General features: G+C 40.7%; 1 long non-coding RNA gene across 1 annotated transcript; it reads left to right on the top strand.

The window, feature by feature from the left end:
* Nucleotides 1-213: 213 nt before the first annotated feature.
* LOC311204854 lies at nucleotides 214-8,431 on the top strand. Its single transcript, XR_014618124.1, has 3 exons — nucleotides 214-231; nucleotides 6,628-6,729; nucleotides 8,233-8,431. It is a non-coding gene; the product is annotated as an uncharacterized lncRNA (long non-coding RNA).
* Nucleotides 8,432-10,452: the final 2,021 nt, after the last annotated feature.

Below are 10,452 nucleotides of genomic sequence, written 5' to 3' on the forward strand. Positions count from 1 at the left end.
TTAACTTTCTCCCCTCTTGTCTTTTCTCACAACCTATTCCAGACTATTCTCTCTAAATCTGGGGTTATTCCAAGGAGTGAATTGAAAATGTACAGCTTTCTTTTTCTTTCTTTTATATTTTTTTTTAACAATACAAAGGCTTTCAGGTGTTTGCTTTTTTTTGTTTTGTTTTCAGAATCGCTCCTTCGCTACTAGGAAATGCAGTGGGTGGTCAAGTAAGAGGATGGGAAGGTGAGCAAGGGGGAGTCCTTCAGTGTAGGCAGAGAGAAGACCCAGACTGAAGACATCTGGAAGGGGCTGTCCTTGTATGCCTGATGTTTCTTTTTTATGTCTTGTATGTCTCTTTTGAATACAGCCAAGCTCCCTGGAAAAACACAGAGGGAATATCAATAATGATAAATAGGGGAAATAAGGGGAGATAAGGGTGTGGGCTAAATCATCAGCCTGAATGACCTTGGTGAGGTAAGGATGTGAAGTGCTGCCCTTTTGGCAGTAGGTAGGGTTGCATAGCAACCTCATTTGGGTTCCCATGCAAACAGTAAGCAAAAGCAGCTCTTGTTTACATGAGTGCTGGCCCTGTTACTCTTCTACTTCCCATATGAATGGTGTCTCCTAGCTTGGGCAAATTTTCCCCCACTGTGTACAACCCTCAGTCCTTTTACATCTTCAAGTGCTCTGGCCAGTGCAGCAGGCTGCTATCTCCTCATCCTTGGTTACAAGCTTCTGAACACAGACACACACTATTTTCATGAAACACAACCACGCTTGAGATAAGCGAACAGTGAAAGCGTTTCCTCTCCCCTCAGTGCTCTGCTGCAGGAGGGGAGATGGGCCCCTTTCAGAGCCTGGATTTTCCTTCCTAATTCTTCTGGTCTGTGGAGGGGTAAGGAGATGGATTGCTATGGAGATATTCCCTTCTGCCAAAAATATCTGATTGTGTGTATTTTATCTCCTTGTAACCATGGAAACAGAAGAAAATTAGTCAGTCTGGTACAACCAGACTGTTTTCAGTCTCTTGAAAGGCAAAAGGCTCCCTTTCATCCTTGGTATGGAACTGACAGTCCTGCAACTGGTATGGGTCAAAGCTAGGATTACTGTATGGAATACTTTTACCTTGATACTATATCTTAAAGTGCACCTACCTTCAGGAAAGTTTGCTGTTCTTGGCTTTTGAATTTCCTGTCTTCTATGTGTTTTTTTACAAGCCATCATATTTAGCCCTCCTTGGTAATTTACCTGCCTTTTTAAAATCACAACCTATCTATGACATCATTGTAGCATACTTCTGGATAGCATGTTATGAATATACTCCAGAAAGCCTAGAGTGCAATATATAGGAATTGAGTTGTAATTTTTATATTTTTTATGTTTATATTATTATAATTAATTAGCATGTGATAGAAGTTTTAAAACTTGGGAAAATAGTACTAGTACCTACTAAATGTATTCACAGAATCACAAGGTTGGAAAAGACCTTTAAGATCATCAAGTCCAACCATTCCTGTCCTATGCTAAACCATATCCCTAAGTACCTCATCTACCCTTTTTCAAGCACATCCAGGGATGGTGACTCAACCCCCTCCCTGGGCAACCTGTTCCAGGCTCTGACAACTCTGTCAGTGAAAATTCTTTTCCCTGACACCTAATTCACTTGTAAGTGTTCAGACCACAAAGTAATCTGTGCTTTAAAACTGACAGCATCCACTTCTAACAACAGAAAACTTACTTCCAGACAAGATATGCTTTATGGCGTATGTACAACTCTGTTTTGGAGTTCTTATCTTGGGATTATGCTACACAAAAATATACAGAGAAATCAGTATCCGTCACAGCAGTTCTGGTCAATGGCAGAATGTCACAAGTTCCATGAAATCACTCTGAAAGCCCAGGCTGGGTGATGTGTTCAAGCAGAGACAAAGTTCAAGGAAATTAACTTTTTTTTCCACAACAGTTTCAAATCTGCAGCTGAGACTCGGCTGCAGCATGGTCTAACTAAAGTAATCAGTGGTTGCTGTGATTCATGGAAAAAAGTCCAGGGTTTTCTATGGGCTCAACCTTAGTCAATAACCTCCAGAGGGCTGAAGGCTGTAGCTATGTCCTGCCTGCTCTGATAGGCCACTACACAACTTCCAGCTCTATATCCTCTGCTTTGACAATGCATGGAAAGGGTACACACTACGTATGTCTCCATGTTGGTGCCATCGTCAGTACTTTTTGACTCTGCAGATCACAACTATGATGAATAATGCCTGGAACTAGGTCTACACTTATGCAGATGCCTGAGGTAAAGGACAACACACTCTGCTTTGTCTGTCTGCTTATACCAATCAAAAAGCATCAGTATCATGTAATGCAAAGTAACTACTTTCTGGAAGAAGCATTAATAGGATGGGGGAGATATTGCTAAAAGAATCATGTGTATATACATTTTTTACACACACACATATAGTAGACATGTGTATATGTAAATATGAGTGAATATATGCACATACATATTTGTGTTTATGTGTATATGCATATATGTCTAAATACATTTATAAATTACATGTGTGTATATAGATGTATGTGTGTGCATGTGTATATAAACATTTGCCACGTATCAGGGAAACTACTGCGGACTACTTCTTAGTTACATCTGTTACATCTGTTTCCCCTTCAGTCCTCTCAGCTGGTGTGTTTTATCTCGGTGTTCCAAATTTGTGGCACACCAGAAATCTTTCTTACTGTTTACTCAGTCAAAACTCATAATGTAATTGCTGTCAGAGCCTGGCTGCTTGCAAGGAGTAACTTAGAAACTCTCTCCTCGTGAATGTGAGTTCAGAAAGTGAACTCTAATGAGCCCTTTCCTTCTCAATTAACTCACCATGGAAAGAGGTCTGGTGCTGGCTGCTTTGCCTGCAGCTCTTCAGTCAGAGACAGGGACAAGGGCTAGAAGGTGTGCGTGGAATTAGCACTACTGCAGTGCTTGGGAAAACTCTCTTATGGAGTAGGAAAATACTCAGGACATCAGTGGAAGGTTATCTTCCCTCTGCAGACAGGAATATCCCTTTGTCAGGGGTACTGAGAGCCTCTAACTTCTATTGATCATTTTGGATGCCCTGCTTCCAATAGAAGGAAAAAAAATAAAGCCTCAAAGGACATTATTTGGCAAGAAATACTGCTGTTAGATATTAAATGAGTGTGACTGATTTAGCACTAATGGGCTTTGGAGTCTAGGCAAGCATTAGAAGCAAATAAGTACTGTATCGTTCTGAAGTGCAACAAAATTCTTAATTTTGATGAATTCTGTCTGTTCTCAGCACCACAAAATTGCCAAGAAACAGAGAATCATAGGATCATAGAGTCAGAATGGTTTGGGTTGGAAGGGACCTCAAAGCCCATCTATTTCCAACCCCCCTACCATGGGCAGGGGCATTCTCCTCTGGACCAGGTTGCCCAAAGCCTTATCCAACCTGTCTTTGAACACTGCCTGGGAGGGGGCAGCCACAACTTCTCTGGGTAACCTGTTCAGTGTCTCACCACCCTCACAATGAAGGATTTCTTTCTTATATCTAATCTAAATCCACCCTTTGTTAGGTTAGACCCATTATCCCTCATCCTATTACTGATCATCTTTGTGGCCTCCTCTGGACTTTGTCAAACAGCTCCATGTCTTTCCTGTAGAGGACCCCAGAGCTGGATGCAGTACTGCCGATGGGGTCTCACCAGAGCAGAGGGGCAGAATCACCTCCCTCAACCTGGTGGTTGTGCTGGTTTTGATGTAGCCCAGGATACAGTTGGCCTTCTGGGCTGCAAGTGCACATTGCTGGGTGATGTTGATCTTCACATCAATCAGCACTCCCAAGTCATTCTCCTCAGGGTTGCTCTCCATCCACTCATTGCCCAGCATGTATCCATGTTTGAGATTGCCCCAACTCAGATGAAGATCCTCATCCATGCAAAAAGGAAAGAAACAATTTGAAGAAAAGACTTAGCAGTTAGATGGTAATTTATTTATTTTTTTTTTTAAAAACCCAAACCACCAAAAAAACAACCTGTGTAAAGAAATGGATTGCAAGGTGTTATGAAAGCTTTCCTAGTCTCCCTCTTTTCCTTAATGTCAGGTTTAGCTAAACCTATATCATTCCTAACAGATGTTTTCCACTCCTGCAATGAAAGACTGTTGAAGAGAGTCTACAGTCTCCTCAGGCATCTTATTCCAGTATTATCCTTACCAAGAGAATGGAGATGCTTACTTTTCTGTAGTTCACAATGACATGTGAATTAAAGTAATTTCTGTAAGAGAAATATAAGACAAATATGTTTTAATAAAGGCTGAGATACAGTAAAAAATAACATCACATAACATCAAATTAAGCAGGAATTTAAATTCTTCTGCTTTTTGTACTCGAATAACTTCTGAAATCATTGAAAACTGTAACCTGTTAAAAGGCAAGAGCCATGTGCCAACTCTTGCTCAGTTGCATTTAACAGTGAGATTGGAAATCTTTCCTCTTTCCATATTAAATTTTATTAGGAGTATTAGAGCTAATAATGCTTAATGCATGTTTTGCCCCTCATAGCAAGAATCGTTTTCAAATCCAATTTGACCATGAAGGATACAGTATGGGAAAAGTTGTTGAGGATATAGGTAAAGCTGACTAAATATTGTTAAATCATAAATGTTTAACCAGGAAAAAGCCTGGTAACTCCGGGGTTTCTGGAATCACCATAGAATCAACTACAGAGAATCTACTGCAGAGGAACACGAAAAATATGATGTTTGATTCTATTCAGAACACATTATACAGTCCTCTGACTCATACAAATAAAGACATTTCTCTCTTGGGTCAGCATGAACAGTTTTCTATCTGTTTGACAGAGATATTTTTCTGTCTATAGTTAAATCTGTTGTTTTACGGGATATCCAGGGGATTTCCAAGGCAGCCTTAACACTGATAGTGGAAATGTACTTACTTCAAAGCCTTTTAGTGGGGTGGGAGTTTGATGGTATATTTCTGCAACCAGAAGTCTACATTTACGGTCATTGCTTACAGTGAGTCAAAGGCCTTGTATTATTTGCTCTGGATACGTCATATGTTAGGGTTGATCCTGTCCAGTGTATTCAGTAAAGGTCTGGAAAGATGATGTGACAATTTGCTGATGAGGACAGCTGCAAAGAGTTACAGAAGGATCTCATGGTACTAAATTACTAATTGCTAAATGATGATGAAATGAAAGATGAAATTCCATTTAATAGAAAGTGACCCATAAGGGAAAATCAGTTTTGTGTTTACAGATCTAGTGATGAACTTTGATCTGCTGTTTTCATGCAAAAATGAGATTCTGAATTTATCACAGCCAATTTTACATACTCAGAGCAGTAGTCAAACCAGAAATTTAGCATGGATTAAGGAACAAAACAGATATCATTGTGCCTCTGTACTAATCCACTATGTGCCATCATCTTGAATATGTTTTGTAGTTTCTTATTCTTTACTCTTTTATTTGCTAGATAAAAAAAGATAATAACAGAACTGAAAAAAGGTAGAACAACGACATCAGAAATGGTCGAAAATATGGATATTCTGTGGTAGAAGAAATAAATAAACAGACTGAGATTCATCAGCCTGGAAACTCCTTAGAGGAGTCTACAAAATCACAAAATGTGAAGAATGGCAATCCCAAATGATCTCTCACAAATCAATCAGTAAAGGATATTGAATGAAATTTGTAGAAGTCTAGTTCAAAATTAAAACCAAAAAAAAGGTGGATATTTATGTAACACACTGTAGTCTCTTTATGTTCGCTCTTTAATTGTTATTCAGATTATGCAACATTATACTCACACAAAAGGCAGACATCTGTGCTTCTCCAGATCTTCCCCTCATTCAGCTTGCTCTTGTAAGCCTACATTTTATGATTAGATCTTCAAGAAGTGATTTTTAACAAGGCTTTATCATAGGGCAGTTATTGTAGTTCCAACTTTTGTTGTCTGTAATAACAAAAATGTGGTTGTGTCACACTGTGAAGACATTTCTCCTGTAGTACACATGTAACTTTACTCTTTCCTTTTCCACTTCCACCTCATTGTTGTATGTGATCTTTAATTACATTATATATGAGCTTCAGTTTTAAACCCTTTGAAGTAGGGACTGCTTACAACATTTTCCTCCCTTTAGGCACAAAGGAACAACCCTGTGAACCCCTATATAAGACTTTAAAAACGTAAGTGGTGGTAGGTTGCTCCCTTGAAATGGGATAGAGACGAATGTCACCTTTCATTGGCAATGCTCCTACAGATCACATTCATTGGTTTAGCAAAAAGAAGGCTCCTACATCCAGAACAGTCTTTTTAGCTGCATGAGAAAGCTCTATTTTTATCACAAATAACTGGTCAAAAGAAGAAATTCACATATGTAAATGGCTTTTTTAAACCAGGAATTCCTTGTTCCTGAGTGGCTGCCTTTTCTCAGCATGTCTTGCCTTTTCTGCTGCCTAACAGTGGTTAATGGAGCTGCAAATTGCTATCAGCTTGATATTACTGTAGAGCCAGCTTACACAAATACATGATAAGCACTGTAACACATTTCAGTGGATGAAAATTCATTGCACGACATTGTTTCCCTTTACCTTAATGTGTTCCAGACCACTTGGACAGCTCACTTAATGAATCCCATTTTGTGGAGGACAGCCACGTTTGAGAGGCTGCCAGCTGGAGATGCTGATGCCCACATATTGATCACCCAGGTGAGATCCTTTGACAGCCAACAGGGCCATGCTGACTGTCTCATAATGAAGTGAAAGTGGACACTGGAGGGATGATGGTTATGACAGGGACGAGGTGTTTGAGAACCGTATGTTTTGTCAGGCTCCTGTGCACTGCATCAAGAGCAAGAGTGTTACAGAAAGTGCTTCTGCAGCAGCTGTGGAGGCTGCTGATCTGCTGCTTGGACTGTTATCTCCATGTCTCACCCTGCACCAGCTTAGTCACATAGCGCAGCTATCTTTTATTTGCTGTGTTGAAGTATCACATTATACGTAGTGAGTTTTCTTCACATCTCCTGTGTTGGATACAGGAAGGGTATCTCAGTTTTACTGGTGGGGGACTGGGATGAAGGCATTTCAACTATATCCAGTCACCTGAAAATGAGGCTTCAAGGCTTCGTTGGTTTCCCAGTGTCTCTATGGAAAGTCACGGGCTTTTCCGATGACCATCCACACGATGATAATGTAGATCTACTCCTGATGGGATAACCTTCTGGCTGCACTGTTGATTACCACTGAGGTAGTTGGGATGAACATGGGGACACTGACAGATCTAAGCATTTTCTGTCACAATTAGCCATCCAAAGATGCAGCCCAGGTATTTAGGAAGGTTTTTAAAGTGTCTTCCACAAACCTGCTTCCCAGGAAAATGACTTCTCCAGCAAGACCCAGATGAGCTGTAGGACTCTCCTGCTCTGGGACAAGACCAGGAGGCCCGTCCTACCTCACCCAAGGAAATGGCCTGAGCAATTAAGGGAGGGAGCACTGTTCTGCCTGACCCTGTGCCAGCTTGTCCTACCTTCATCAAATTGTCTCTGAGGGAAAGGGGTGAGGGGCGTTTTTTGGACAGAAAGAAGCAGGCCCACAAGATTTTTCTCAAGAGGTGGAAGGCAATTCTTGGGATTTAGATAGACATTGCTGAATGATGTGTAATGAAATTTTGAGATCTGTTGTAAACGCGAGATGATTTTAGGGTTTCTGAAAAGAACCAAAAGTTGTGATAAATTGGGGCTTTTGGAAGTAGTCTGGACAAATCGTGGTAAAAATGTAATTTGGGAAAGCAGCCAGCACTGGCAGAGAAAAGAAGTCCAGTTTCCAATCCATGTGACTCTAGGATTAATTATTTTATGCCAATTCAAACATTTTTGTAGTTTTAATTGCCTTCTATTACTAACTTCTTGTTCATGCATTATGTGTATGATGGCTCAAGTGCTAAACAATATCAACATTTTAATTCAGATGTGGCTGTTCTCCCAAGGAAGCAATGTGACCCCTGTAGAGCTGTGGAGAAAAATAATTTAAAGACAAGAAAGAAATTTGGCACATGACTTACACAGGCTTTTCTCCATGGCAGGGTGTCTATCTGACCTTTTTGCCTTTGAAACTTTTCCTTCAGCGTTGCTAAAATTAGTCTGTAAATAGTTAAAATAACTATGCATGCAGGTACTGTTAGAATAATATTATTAGTTTGTTTTCTCTTTTTAGGAACTTAGAAGAGCATCAGATTTTGATGCCATTCCTGGACTACAGGCTCATTCTATGGACCACCCTAATTTTTTATTTGTATAGCACCTAACACCAAAAGAAGCTACTTTCCCTTTAGACCTCAAACCATATAAATACATGTAAACAGTAATAACTGGCCACCAATGCACTTCAAAGTGCACCGCAGAGATCAACAGAGGTCAGATCCTCTCATGAAAACAGCAGCAACACCAATGAAAATTAGTAATGGTGGAAACTGATAGACTTTTATTCCTGAGAACCAGCTGTCTGTTTCCAGAGTAGAAATCAACTCATACTTTGTAAGAGAAATACACCACCCCTCTAAATTTAGATTTGAAAGTGGCAGCCTCTCTACTCATGAAAGCGTGCATTCAGTGCTAAGGTACACAGTAGCCAGCTGAAAAATTTTATGTCATTAAGCTGGTATTTAATTTACCTCTCTCTTGCAGGTCACTTGGAACCAACATTCAGTTAATTTTTTTTAGGGGATATGTGGTAGGAACAAATTAAGTATCTCAGTACAGCAGACTCTTCTTGTCTGTTGCCCAAATAACTTAGGACTATTAAAAATATCCAGTGTCCTGTAATGGTGGATATATAATAAAAATTATAAATATTATCTAACATTTTAAACATATCATTCATCTCTTCTTTGAGCAGCATCAACATGATATTTATCTGCTGAGATATGGCTCAAACTGTTTTTTTCATGACCCGGGACAAATGTGTCCTACAGATGGAAGTACTGAGGACCTCAAGGGTATAAATTGATTTATAAATTGATTCTGTGTTGCTCACTCTGTTATATAAAATTATAATGACATAAGAATCAGGGATAGACAGTTCAAAACTGCTCTAGACATGCTTAACAGTGTGGGTGTTTAGTCAGTGGAGTCGGTGAAACTGGGGATTTTTTTTTACATCAGAAGAGTTGTTTTCCTAAAAGAATTTCTAAGATTAACAGATTATGAAGGAACAGATCAGATCTGGTAGTCACAGTGCTCCCCATCATATACACTCACACTTCCAAAGCAGGCGAGTTTCCAAGTAGATGTGTGAACTTTCTGTGTGGTGCCTGTAACACTCCTCTGGGTGTGCCTAGGCTCAGTGGAGGAGAACAGCATTTTTAGGGCAAAATCCTAAGTAGCTATTGAAAACAGGCCAGCTGACTCTCTGGGGTGCCTCATTGGTACGACAAGGTTCAGATGAGCTGCTCATCCCATCCATGGCTTTTCAGGAATGCAGAGAGCTGAGAGGAACAAGCAAAGGGGATGTGACTGTACAGATGTTCAGATGGCATCGCCAGGCTCTCGCTAGTCTTCTCTGGACATATCTCAAAAGGTTTGAGTCTGTCTTGCCTTCATTAGGACAAGCCACCCACTCGGAGAGCTCATCTGGGGCAAAGGACTGCTTTCTTGGTGGGCCGTGTTAAGTGGTGGGAGCTCAGGTGCTGGGGCACGAAGCCCTAAACTGCAGATGTGAAGTCCTGGGGTTAATTCCCAGCTCAGGGCTCACCCAGGTGTTAACAACCTGGTGAAAAACCTCCTGCCAAGCAGCAGAGTAAGGACAAGATTCTCTGCAGACAGGTGGGAAGTGAAGCTGAGCATGTCTCTTTGCAGGAATGACTTGACCCAGAGGAAGGATATTGGAAGTGGAGGGGTAAAATGTTCATCTGGAATGGGGGTTGCCTGCCTGTGAGCATGAGCAGCACTGGTAGGGCTTTTTTATGGAAAAGCATCACTAATAGTATTTAGTACACTTTGGTACATTCGAAAATCATACTGCAGCTAAATGAAAAGGAACCAGAATGGCAAGGCACTCAAGCCTGGGTGTAGCTGCTGAGGTATTTCCTGAGATGCTTTTTAAAAAGTGCTTATACTGCCAGGACATGTCCCTGGCTGCTGGGACAACTGACTGCCCTGGTAACTTGTTAATGTCAGGCTGAGAAAATTCACACTCTGACAGTTCTCTGGTGTATCTTAGAGTTAGCACAGGCAAGGAAGCACTCTCATGATATTTTGGGTGTGACAACCCTACTTTGGAGAGTAAGAAGGCTTGGTGGGCAGGGTGGAGTCTGACCAGCTGACCACAGCATCACAGCGTACAAGCACAGATGTAACCTGAAAGCCTCTGTTGTCAGGAGTGATTTTTCAAGTGCCTTGAAAATATTTCTGGGTGAAAATCTTGCAGGTGTCCGTT

The sequence above is a fragment of the Gallinula chloropus genome (genome assembly GCF_964237585.1).
Source record: "Gallinula chloropus genome assembly, contig: HAP1_SCAFFOLD_628, whole genome shotgun sequence".
Taxonomy (NCBI): Eukaryota; Metazoa; Chordata; class Aves; order Gruiformes; family Rallidae; genus Gallinula; species Gallinula chloropus.